Source organism: Microtus ochrogaster, chromosome 7, assembly GCF_000317375.1.
Source record: "Microtus ochrogaster isolate Prairie Vole_2 chromosome 7, MicOch1.0, whole genome shotgun sequence".
Taxonomy (NCBI): Eukaryota; Metazoa; Chordata; class Mammalia; order Rodentia; family Cricetidae; genus Microtus; species Microtus ochrogaster.
In genome coordinates, this window is record NC_022014.1 from 58,585,360 (window position 1) to 58,599,172 (window position 13,813).

General features: G+C 38.5%; 1 protein-coding gene across 9 annotated transcripts in view; it reads right to left on the bottom strand.

The window, feature by feature from the left end:
* Nucleotides 1-13,813, bottom strand: part of Tenm2 (teneurin transmembrane protein 2) — a 1,251,952-nt gene that overhangs the window by 1,155,505 nt on the left and 82,634 nt on the right. For all 9 annotated transcript variants that reach the window (XM_026780485.1, XM_026780490.1, XM_026780489.1 and 6 more), the window contains exon 2: nt 3,411-3,523. The gene's annotated coding sequence lies outside the window, so the exon portion shown is untranslated. The remainder of the gene's footprint in view (nt 1-3,410; nt 3,524-13,813) is intronic.

Below are 13,813 nucleotides of genomic sequence, written 5' to 3' on the forward strand. Positions count from 1 at the left end.
AAATGTATTTTATGCTAGAGGGGGAAAAAACCGTGTTAATTTTATTTCTTAAAAAGAGACACTACTGCTTATAAGTCAACAGTGAGGGTGTGTTGTACACCTTTCAGAAGAGGGAGGGCACTGAGAACGTCAGCTTGCAGTCTATAGATGGGGAGGAAAATCTATCTGACACCACGGCAGGACGCTAGCTTAAAATACATACTGTTTACTTCTTTTTAAAGTGGCGTTACATTTAAATAGCATAAGCGATTGGGGGAAAATAGGTTGTACTGTTAGCTTTGACGGAAGCAATCCTTTAAAGAGAGAGGGGCTTTTTTGTTTTCTTCTGATTTTCAGTTTTCTTCCCCCTCATATTCTAATTCATGAAAAAAAAATCAGCTCCAAATTATGACCTTCTTATTAATAAGATCATTTCCTCCCATTTCACCCTGATTTGGTTAGAAGCCCATCTAGTGGCTCAAAATTGGAATGTGCACAAGCAGGTTCTACACGTACATCTAGGGTTTCGTATGACGTCAAACTGTAGTCAGAAAGAACCATGGATACAGCTCGCCCAGTTAAAAGTGCCCACACAGGAAGCTTTAAGATAGATCCCTGGATAGAAAAGTTATCTGTCTTTGGACATTGACTCTTAACAGCCACAAAGAATAGTACTCACAACTTCAGGCATAAGCCACAGTGAAAACCAGAGGAGGGAGGGAAGGAAGACGGGACATAGTGCAACACTAGGGGAGGGTACGATGCCTCTTTCTGTCTGACAGAGCCACACTAATTCATCTTGTTAGGGCTGAAAGCAGACAGTGTAGATAAACGGTAAAGGGCAGAAGCCTTGCAGGAACCCCTTTCAAAGTAGGTAGGTTCCGTTTCATTCAAAAACACATGTCTGACTGCACAGAGAATGATTTCAGTAAGTGGATAGTCATTTCCTGCAAGACAAGGCCGGCTAGATAGCCAAAATCTAAAACAGTGTGAGCTTCATTAGTAAAAGATTGACATACTGCTCTAATTAAATGACAACAAGACATCATAAAAATGCTAAGAAAATTTAAGCAAGCCCGTGTGCTAGGCAGCTCGCTGACAAACACCCATGGACCTCAGCAATGAGTTCTGGGTCTTGATATCCTTAGCTAGAAATTCTGAAGTTGCCCTTTCATACCCAGGGAGTGTCTCAAAGTTTGTAACCTTTTCTGTTTCTTCCCAGCTCTCCGGCTATTACTCATTGTCTTCACCAGGCGCTGTCTCCTCCCTTAACCTCCATATATCACAGAACCACAGTGCACCATTTTCTGGAGAAGCAAACCAAGTGACTTGATGACCTAACTAGATCCAGAGGACAGCAACAAAGAGAAGAGCCGCAGGTGACTGCCAGCAGGGACAAGGTCAAGGAAGGTCTAGAAGGAGCGGAAATGCCCCATTCCCCATTCTTCCGGGTCCTGCCCCACAAAAACCGCTTTCTTTATCACTGAAGCTCTGTGGTCTGTTACTTGCCGAGGGAGGACAGATGGGCTGGTATAGAATATGCCAGAGTCTTAGGTCTGTTTCAGCATACGCACTCCTATTGCTTCCAAAATTGACAACTCAACCTGTTTAATGGATTCCCCAAGCACTTGATTATAATCCTTAAGAACGAAAGCAAAATAGACACACGATTCTTCCGCAGAGAGACACCCGGAAGGTTGCTCAGAGGCAAAGAGGGCACGAGGGCCCTGACAGAAGCCCAGAGAAGTCAGAGAGGCCCTCTGACGAGCTCAGGCTGCAACAGCCAAATTGAATCTCACCTCCGAAATTAGTGAACACTGTGCCGCGGAGAAAGTTAATTCAGACGGAGTGTTGTTTGTTCAGCTGCGAATCGTTCTCAGAATTAACACACAGCAAGAGCCAGACAGAGCTGTTAGCTACTTTACTAGAAACTTCTTGCGCAGGTTGGACACCCAGGAAAAGTACAATGAGACAAGGTAGCAAGGTAGGTGGCAAAACAGTTAACGGAAGGTCTGCGCTTCCGTTTCTTTGCCAACAAGAGAGAGCTGGAATTGCTGGCAACGTTTATTTATCTCTACCTAGGTGTGGAAGGACTGGCTCAAGCTCACATTGCATCAGCTAATTTCATGGCAGCTTCCTTGAGAGTTCCCTTCAGCATCCCATAATCTTTTGTGTTTTCTAAATTGCTCCAATCACAAACAACATTAAGCAGTAGTATTTTAGGAACTCACTCTTGTTGAGCAAGCTCAGGTCACCAGCTTTCTGTCTAAGACCATATCCAGTCCTGTGGCCACTTAAGACATCTTTATTCACTCATTACCACACAAAAACAAAAAAGGAATAAAATATTTAATTTAGGAAAAAAGACTTTTCTATTCATTTTTCTAAAACTACTTTAAAAAAATCATCTCTTATACCTAACTTTAGCGGTAAACATCCAGCTGTATTCACATGACTGAAGTTAGGTAGAAATCAACAGTTTAGCTAAGTCAGACTCCCTTTCTCTAAATAAGAATTGCATAATATGTTAAAACTTCTCCATGGAACCATGTAAATGTTCTATCCCCAAATTGGTCATTGTGGCAGGCTTGGACATATGAAAAGATAAAATCAAGATCTAAAGCGCAAGAGAGGGAGAGCTCAGTGGAAGAACATTTTCCCTCAATGTGCCAGATCCAAGAGTTGGCTCCAAAAAAAAATCATAAAGAAAATGAATAAAAATAAATGAATAAATATAAAACAAAACACTAAAATGGAAGAAAATTATTATAAGAATACATAGAAATAACCTAGGGAACATTTGATATGTGGAGCAAGATGATATAGAGCAACATATTGAGAATGACAGTTCAGGGCAATAAAAGAACAGAGGATTTAATTAGGAACCTAAGGAAATGCAATGAATTCCTTTTGGCTTGCTGTATAAAGCCTGTGTAGATTCACATTAAACCAAACGAGAGAGCCAAGCTTTTCATCCAAAAGTCATTCTGCTCTACAAAATGAAGTTATGTTGTCCAACTAGTCACAACCGTTCCCCTGCATTCCCGTGTTCACATGTCAAATAAATGAGTACAGGACAAAGTATATGGTAGAATATGGAGCAGGAGTTGGCCATAGGCAATCCATTCGGGTAGAAATTAGACATTGCAGGTAACGTACTGTAAAGTCCATTAAATGAGTGGGAAAAAAATAATAGCAGGTTCATGGGAGAGAAAAATATCAGAACAAATAACTTTGTCCATAGGGCAAAGAAGAAAATAAATGTAAAAACCAACAAAACAACAACAACAAAACAAATAAAGAGGAAAACATCTGGTTTCTTCTGCAGCTATGGCTAACCTCTCTCCTGAGTCCAGTATGAAAACATTTTGGCCAACAGAGCAAGCACAGTCCAAAGCAGGAGAAAAAACAGTAGCTGTGATCTCACTTACCAAGTGGGTGGATGTCTGATGTACAATTCAGCTAATTTTCCAGGCGCACTCACCAGCAAAGCCAAGAAACAGAGCGAGTTCCAGAGGGATTAGGCAGTAAGGAGCAGATGTAACTGTTAAAATAAAAAGAGAAAGTAGGTAAGATTCAAACTAGTCCACAATTAGTCAGGAAAGCAAATGGCAAATATCTAAAATGTGGAGAAGTTGAAACTGGACACTAGATGAATGAAGTTAACTCTTAGAATCTTTTTCAGCCGAGAAACTTAAAAATATAGAAAATCTAAGAATCAGTTCAGTTGCTTTGATGAGGGTCACTGTCCTTGTTTGCTTTCTACTGCTATGATAAACGTGATCAAAAGCAATGCGTGAGGAAATGGTTTATTTGATTTACATATCCTGTTCACAGTCAATTATTGAGGGACATCCAGAGAGAAACTCAAGGAAGGAACTCAGAGGCAGGTGTTGATGCAGAGGCCAGGAAGGAATGCTGCTTATTGCTTCACTCCCCGTGGCTTGCTCAGTTTGCTTTTTTATACATTCCAGGAATATCTACTTGGGCTATGGCAGCACCCATAGTGGGCTGAGCCCTTCCATATCAATCATTAATCGAGAAAATTCACCGTAGACATGTCTATAAGCCACAGAGATGGACATAGATTCTTGTTTGAATTTCTCTCTTTCCACATGACCCTTGCTTGCTTCAACTCTACAAACACTAACCAGCACAATCACTATTTTATTGTGTTGTATAAAATGACTACGTAACAGTACAATGGTACTTTTCATGATGAGGCTGTTCATGATGCAAACTCAGAAACGCTGTCACTGGAGAAGAGCTGAGATGCATATTTCTAACAAAAGATAGACTTGGATGCGTTCTTCATGTTGACAAGTGATTTACTTCATCTTAGAACTTAACTAACACTTTGTTCATACAATGCATCTTGTGTATTATTTTACTTGCAAATTCCCATATTTGCTACTTAAAACCATTCCCGCTAGCATGAGCATGTGGTGGAGCCTATCACAAGATCACAGGGAACAAATCAAAGTTGTCCTGGGAAGACAACCCAAGCTCTCATCAACGAAAACCAGAGGCATAGAGATGCCTCGCTCATCACGACTGTCAGGGAGATGAAATTTGAAAACGCCATCATGGCACTTAGTTCTGAGCCTGGCACGTATTCGTCCTTCAATGCATGTCAGCTGTCATCGGTTTTGTCATTGTCACCACTGAAAGGCGACACATCTGTAATTTCATCAACAGAGATTTGCTACTCATCTAATGAATGATTTTCTCAGAAAAGGAGTGTAAATACCCCCCTCCAAAAAAGGCAAGGGGACCGCATATTGAGCTAGTCCAGCTGGCCCACCCTAAGACAGGTATGAATCACTAGGTCTCTTCCTCCTCCATCAGAGTACTTTCTCAGTAAGGAAGTCATAGGTGATTTTCTCTTTTCATCTAACTGTATGTTAGTTGTACAAAATAGTGGGTTTCGTTGAGATGTTTTCTCTCATGCATTTAATGTATATAATCATATTTGCCACCTCTTTACTTCTCTCTCATCCCCTCCCTGCTCCCCCTTCTCCAAGCTGTCGTCTTTAATAGTCTCCATGGCTGATATTTTAAATCCACAAAGGGAGTAGTGGGGGTATTAGACAAAAAAGGGTTAAATTAAAGAAAACAGTGGCAACAATAACGAAACTCAATATCTCTAATTCTCCAGCTCTCATCAATCAACTCATCTTGCACATGCAATGTATGGATCCACATTCAGCAGAATATGGTCGTCCTCGTTCAGCATTATGAGGTAGGAGGTAAGGAGATAAACTCCTAAAGATCTGGGTTCCGCCCCTTTGGTAGAATCTATCTTAAGGCTATTCCCTGTCCACTGAATGTCACTTTCCTAGACACTCCTCACGGGATCAAACTGCACTTTCAGATTACTGGCTACCTTCTCTCTGATAGCTTTGAAATATTTTGGCTCCTCCTCAAACAGTTGTAGCAACCTAGAGTAAAATTTGGGGCGCTGGTGCACTGATCTTTCAGAAAGATCACTCTCTAACTACAGTGAAGAATAGGGGAGGAAAACTTCCAGCCGACTTTCTTCTGTGCCTCTTTTTCTCTCTTTTTCTTTCTTTTCTTTTCTTTTCTTTTCTTTCTTTCTTTTTTTTTTTTTGTTTATTTTTTAAGACTGGAGCTTTGGAGCCTGTCCTGGCACTTGCTCTGTAAACCACTCTGGCCTCGAACTCACAGAGATCCACCTGCCTCTATCTCCCGAGTTCAGGAATTAAAGGTGTGCACCACCTATGTCCGGCCTCCTCTGTGCCTCTTATTGAGAATAGCCACTAAGTGTCAAATTCTAGGGATATGCTGAGCCTCAGTTTACGCCGTTAATATGGAACCAAAATATTCAACACATAAAATTGACTAGTACTGAAAGAAAAAAATGCCTTAGACTTCATGATAAACAGAAAGAAGTATTAACCACCATTCCTGCCTTCCTTACTAAACTATCATCCAAATGTCAGTACATTTGGGATGTAAGAATAAGGAATCCATAAAGACAGAAACATCTAATACATGCTATGTGCCTTTAAAAGACAATGTACAATGGCTAGAGAAAATTAAAGACTTTGTGTAAATTTCCCTTGTTTTAATTTTGATTTTTTTTTCAAAATTCAAGTAGGCCATTTCTGTCCAGCATAACAATATGGCACTTTGGTTCTCTCCTTAGGCCCTCCGTAGCCTTTACTGTCTTTGTAGCACACAACTTTAGCACTTCATTATATCCTATCTTGCAATAATTAGGTGTCCTTATAAGTACGCCTGTTTACTCACTTGCACCGTTCTGATCCTTTAATCTCTTCTGAATATTAGTTTTTTAATGCTATTAAGAGCCACAGTTTAACAACTTTATTACACAATGAAATCGCAAGAATTCTTTCAAGAGGAGTCAATATGGGACAGCCTGAAAAATTGGCAGTGAACCAAACCTGGTGGTGCATACCTGTAATTCCAGCATGCTGGAGGCTGAGGCAGGACCATCATGAGTTGAGACCAGCCTTGGCTACATCGCAAAGAACTATCTCAACCCCTTCTGCTTAGAAGAAAATTCTTCATAGTTAAAAATACTAAAATCATTCACTTTGTAGGTAGAAGCATACGGGGATGTTTCTCTTCCCACTCACTATCTTTGAAGATATGGATAACTTTCTCACCCTCACCCGGGAGCTGTCGTTGGGCCCTACATTGGTTTTAGGTAGAGTTTAGAATCCCCAGAGATGCGGTTAACACTGTAATCCCAGCTGAGCTCTGGAGGCATATGGTGGTGAGTGGAGTTTAGCCTGAGCTAACAGGATTGTGTCTCTGAGGGGACAAATGTGAAACATAAACACTGCAGACAAGTCAGTTTTAGGGAAGAGAGAAATCTACTGTCCTGCTCTTGAATCGTCATCTTCTGGAATGGGAGACAAGGCTGGCCCTGATCTCTTCACAGAGTCTGCGCAGCTCACTATAATGATTGTAGCTCCAGGCCACAGCTCAACCCTCTGGGCTGAAAAACCATCCAAAAATACATAACAGGTAGGTGTCCCTAAATCAGGTATAATCCTTTGGGTAAGATAAAAAATCATAACCGCATCTAAATAACAGGTTTACTGTGACATGACAGACAGACACACCATAAATGCCAACTATCGTTATTACTTGCTTAGATTCATGAAATACAATTATATAAGAATGTACTAGTTTCTGCACTGTCAAAAATTACGTTGTATTTTATTGGATGACATATTGCCACTAAAAAAATATATTTAAAAGAGGTTTTTTGAACATTGTATGGTACTAATCAAATGTTTAGTAACGACAGCAGATGCGCTGAGATAGTATGGTCCTTGGATGTTTTATGCACTAGGTTTCCATAAACACTAAGATATGCAGATAAAGCCAGGCGGGTCTATCATCCAAGAACTTGGGAGGCTAGGGCAGGAGAACCAGAAGCTTGAATGTATCTACTTGCTGATCTGTGGTCTAGCCTGGGATATTATAGGAATGGATTGACTTGGAAAGCAATTAGAGGGAGGGAGGAAAGGAGAAAGAAGGGAAGGCAAAAGGGAGGAAAGGAGGGAGGAAGAGACACAAGGAGAAACCAAGACAAAAAAAGTATCATCTGAAACCCATATCTGAACTGATACTACACACACTATAAATGTAGTGATAACAAAATTAAATTTTACTTCTCTGGAACAAATTTACATTCTATTTCTTCCACAGGAGGTTATGAGACTATAATGTGATCTAAGCTCTGGATTTTCAAAATTACTCTTAAATATTCTTTTCTAGCATCATAGAAAGCATAAGTGGTTCAGAACAGTAAGGAGAAAGTAAATCCAGATTCCAGCCAGTGTTGGCTGCTGCTTGAGTTTCCTGAGCACTTGGTTCTACATTTGTCATCATAAATGCAGCAGTACAAACAAAACAGGGCTTACACAGGGCCATGTCATCTGTTAATAACTATTTGGAAGCCTTTCCTCTAAGAGAAATGTATTTTCTGGTTGATCAGTCAATCTAGGGCCATTTCAGAGTTGATCAAATTATTTCAACTTCTTATTTAATATTTGTAGGAAAATTTAAAAACTGAAATATCCCATTTGAAATTCTTATAAAACAAGCAATTTGAAATAATTAAACATTATTGGCTTTAGGGGAATAATTTGAGCATGTCTTGATTTGCAACACTTTATCGATTTTTCTACCATTAAACATATAAATTAGAGAAACAAAAAAATAAAAACCAAGAAAGTACCAGGCTACATATTTTACATGAATGCCATGAATGGAAGTGATAAAGACAAGCCTATAAAAAAAAAGCCAAACAATAGGAATAAAACTTGCAAGATATTGTTATCTTCATTCAAACTACCAGTTCCCTTAATGGAAATGAAGTTTATAGGCTTAAAGGAAGTATTAACAATTTTCCTTTCAGATATAAAGAGAATGGTATTACAATGTGAAGAATGGGAGATTAGTGGATGCAAATTAATTGGCTTCTTTCTAATGAATAAAAATAAAGATTTCACAGACATACAAATATGAGCACATGACTTTCATTGCACACCGTAGAGAAAAATGAAGCACAAAGTACCAACGAATGAATCTTGTAATGTACTCAGACCAGCTGCAACCTTATTCAAAAGTGAGTATCCTAAGTTGAAAAGAAATCAAAAACAAAAAACAAACCCATAGTTACACGAGGATTTTATAGTGAGGTATTTGGACTCAATCTGAAATAATTTTTTTAGCACTGAAAATTAGTCTAGATAGGTTGAATCTTGTCAAATGTTGAATTTCACTCATTTATTTGGCAAACACGTGAGTGGTACTTAGATCTGCAAGCATCCCAGTTCCATACTGTCCAACGTACAGCATGTGTGTAACCTTTAACAATGCATGGCTATGGAATACTAAACATGTGACCACTCTATCCCTGCATGCATTGCGATGCATACCTAATTTCACACATTTAGCATAAGTATGTCAATTACATTTTTGCTTTATTACACATTGACGAGATACAGTATGGTAATTTTCGATGGGATAAAACATATTAAGAGGAAGCTTTAGCAGTTCCCTTCTCACTTTTTGTAATGTACCCTGACAGAAAAATTCCCAACACAACATATGATTTGCATTATATTCCTATGAGTCAGTCCTCCCTCGGACTGGTGATGACTAAAGACCATAGCTGTATATTCATGAAACCCTGCATGCTGATAGCCAGATTCTCATGCTGTTTAAGGACTGCCTCCGATGCTTTAAACAAACTCCTGAAATGTGACTGGCAAATGACAGCCATCAGAAAGACCCATCAGAAGTCAGTCCCAATAGTGAAACTACTAAACATCAACAGTACAACAACAACAAAAAAAAAATGATGTTTTTTTTTTCCTTTCTACTAAAAGTAAGTGTTCAGTGAATTTCACTGCTTTAATCATGAGGAAAGTGTGGCCAATATGCAGTGCAAAGCCTGCTATTGCACTTGTCACCGTGTGAAGATCTCACTTGTTATTAGCTCCCGCTGGCCAATTTGGTACAGTAGGACAAGGCAGTGGCATCTCTGCAAATGCTATTTGCAACGTATTCATGTTCCCCAAGCTAGCTGAGCTTTATCTTAGAAGGGAACCTAGAGAATAGCTTTCGAATCATTCAGAAGCCCCCACAGTGTCTTCTGTATCTGTTGGACCACTGAGTTTGTGACAAAGGCATTAGAGAACTATTGTGCCCATGCGAGGGGTTAATGAACATAGTCTCATTTTGATGGCTCTGACCAACATTGCAAAGAAGTTCTGGGCGAGTGGCAAGGTATGCTTGGAGACAACGGTAACTAGATTCTCAGAATGACAAGGTTTACTCCCTGCAAACCCACTTCTGGCTGAAGAAGATGTATCCCTGCTATATGAAATATTGGAGTTGTTTTTGTTCCATAAGATAGCATTTCAATTAATTTAACTCACTCTCTCACATAGAGGCATCTGCAATGATCTGTCAAGTGCTGGCATACATTTTCTTAGAATGCATGGCTTCTATCATAAACAGGCACCACAAGCAATCAAAACACAATCGTATTTTCAACATTTAAATGCAGGGTCTGTGATCCAAAGCTTATGTTCAAAGGCTTCAGGGAAAGGGAAAAAAAATTCTACAGAAGTTTAAAAAGATATTCTGTGTAATACCAATTCATTAAGCAATTCTGAAAGGGTCAAATCTTATTTTGCTTAAGGGTTATCTGATACTGAAATTACTGGAGTTGTATAAAATATGCACTCTCTCCCTGCTCATTTTCTGAATGAATAAATATGAGGCCAATTTTATACAGAATCGCTTCAACTTGAACTAATAATTGTGTACTGCATGCCTGGAATAATGTTTGTTTCACGGGGATACATAGAAAAAGAATGCAAAAGAAAACATTAAATCAGTTGCTAATTATAATTAATTCATGGAGAGTGGAGATTCATTTGTTTTTGCTAAAGTATATAAAATAGCATGCACATGGAGGCCTAAAGTGCAATTAGACTAGTACTTGATCATATAAGGTCTGTTTTTGTTTGCTGAATAAGTTACAGATACAAACTACATTTTTAAAGTATAAGTTGATATACACAGAAACATTTAGGCCTCACCAGAAACTCTGAATCTTTTGTTATTATTTCTTTGACTTTGAAAGATGCACGTGGACTATTTTCAGCAAATTTGAAATCATTAATAGAAAAAAAACCCAGAAATTAATTTGCCAAAAGATAATTTATATCAGAACATTTTGGAACATCTCACTTGTTCTTGAGAGACTAGTAAAAATGAAGTTTACATTTCATAATTCAGAGATGTATTAATTAACTATTTTGATTAATTTTTTAATGAGGACAGATGGGCAACTAGACAATGCATAACGTTTAATCACATGAAGAGGTTGGCCCTTGTGTATGGCATCTTCTGCCTATACCTGTGTTCTTTAAGATAATATACTAATGATATTTAAACTATGTTCACGGATAGACAATGTAGTGAAATATCACCCACTTTATCCTGAAAGGAGTTTCTAGCTGTTCCTCATAACGACTCACTATTATGGGGATAAAATTTCTCCATGCATCCCTGCAGAGTATAAATTCCTACCACTTATAAAGGGTAATGCGAGAGGGTCAGGAAAGGGACAAAGTTAGTAGGCTGCCTGAAATGGTGTGCCTACAAACTACTGGCCTGGCTGAAAGGATGGTAGCAAGAGCAGGACCCTAAAGTATAGACTCACCTCAATATCCAATAGAATGTTAAGAGAATTAAAAACCAAAGAAAGAAAGAAGTATACCAAATAAATGTGATGCCTTCAGTTTCCAAATAATTCATTTCCTAAGCAGACAGCGATAAGGGCTATTGTATGATAAATTTCACAAGAAGAATTATAGAACTTTTTATGTTAAAAAAAAAAAACTAATAGGATCATTGGCACTGTCTACTTCTTGCACACAGACTTCTGAAGCATGTATATTGGTTTTATCAGCACTCACTTTGCAATGAACAATTTACTAATAACCGTAAGTGATTCCCATCTGCACACGAACAGAGACTCCCAGGAGATTTAACTTATCAACACATCTTTAGCCATTCCTGTATTTTGCAGCCAGCAGGGGTGAAAATGAAGTGGTGTCTCTTTAAAATATAACTAATTTCTCCCTACTCACTCCCCACCTACCCATGTGTTTGCATATCTACATGCATACTACAAACCTCTCTCTCCATCATGCATACCGACTCAAAACAGACTATTAGAATTGGAAGGCATTTATGTGAAATATTTCAGGAAAAGGGGGTGGAGGAGGGGATTGAGAAATGTGGAAAAAATACCCATGTGCTTGCAGTATTTTGAAAACTAAAAAGCCCATATACCAAATGCCATATAGATATAATTATGCTCTCATACTTTCTAAAGCTGTAAGCATTAAGCTGATCAAGCTGTTAGAATATTAAAATAAAAGGTTATGTTTTAAGTTTTTAAACACAAACAAGTGCATATTTTAATCGCATTGCTGTCAGAATTAATGGCATCAATAAAAATTAGGAGGTACTATTCAAAATTAATTTCAGACTTAAAATTCACTTGATGTAAGGTGCTGGAAGAAGCCATGTGAATTTTTTTCAAAGGAAGAAACAAAAAATCGACCTGACTATTTACTGTGTTCATCTCACCAATGTGAACTGTACCCTTCAAAATATAAATTCTCCATTCAGAGTAAATATAACCACGCTTGAAACAAGAACGCAGCCTGCTTACATTAAAAAAATATTTCCAGAAAAATCATTATATTAAGCAGCAAACAAATGCCTTCATCCCTTTTGCTACCCTTCCTCTAATTAATTAACAGATTGGCACAGTCTAAGAACTAAATTTATTTTCAATTAAAATAAGAAGCCCATATGTCACGATAATTTTTTGTTGCTATTTCTAATGTGCAAAACAAAGGTTTGCTTTTAGCATTGAACATAGTAATCACAGCAAATCCTCTAATTTTCAATCACGGCAAGGATACTCGAGAGCTTTTCTCCAGCAAGGTGCTACCTCAATGGCTAATCCTATTAGGAATGAGCCGTGCACTGAGACTAAATCCGCTGGGGAATTCAAGGAATCAAAGGCTTACTGCACACTCAGAAGGCAACGACTTTTGTAAAGGGCTCTATTATATGAGGAACAAAAGAATACCACTTGTGTACTTAAATATCATCTGCTTTTCCTTCCAAAATACTCCATTTTTAAGTAAAGATATGTGATTTAAATGTATTTAGAGTTCAGCTTTTGGCACGACTCTCAGTTTTGAGTAGGAGAGCCATCTGCGGGCCCCACAGCTCGTGCATAATGATATGCTTACAAGCTGCTTCCCTTTTCTGCACAATGTACCCTTTTCACTTTAACATACATTTTCCATAAATTTTTGAATAACAAATTGGGCTGTGGAAGTTTGTTGAAATGGGACAAGGAAAATGCCTGTAGGCTAGAAAACGGGGATTTAATTTTTTTTTTCTCCGTAAAAGGACAGGTGCCTTTGGGAAGTATTCACTCTACCTGCCCTGCCCTGCTCTCTCTTGCCCCACCTCCCATGTATCCTGAACTGTGATCCTTGAAAGCTGAGGAGGAAACTTCTCCCCTCCATAGGTTAGGTCCGTACATTAACTTGGGCACAGAGCCCACATGCCCGCCATCCATTACACCTGCTGGGTGACAAACAGATGAGAGTCATCATGCAGACTCCCAACGTTTGATCTCCTGATTTCGCCAGATGTCCCCATTTACATTCAAACATAACCACGGTCATTAATGCAACTTGCCCGGCTGGCATTTAATAGGGAGAAAAAGTTGAATTCTAATCTACAATTCTAAGTATGCAAAGCTTTCAGTGTATGAACACATAAGCTATTAAATATGTTTCAATGTGTATAACTCGATGGCTATTATCAGAGTTGATTCATTTTCAGAGAGGAGACTAGCCCAGACAAAGCAGACATCAGCATATCTCAAAAAAAAAAAAGAAGGCACTTTCATGGCACAATCGGCTTCTGAATTTTGAGATTGAGGAACAAAATATACCTTAATTTTGATCTCTTACATGCTAAAACACAGTAAGAATAATTGTTGTTGCTGGGTCTAAATCTAATAAATTAATATAATAATTAGTAAACAACCAAACAAAGTCAAGGAGGTCATGAGCAAAAATAAGAAGGAGGATGAGAAAGAGAAGGAAGGAGTAGGAGGGGAAGGGGAAAGGGAATGGGAAGAAGAAGAAGAAAGAGAAGAAGAAGAAGAAGAAGAAGAAGAAGAAGAAGAAGAAGAAGAAGAAGAAGAAGAGGAGGA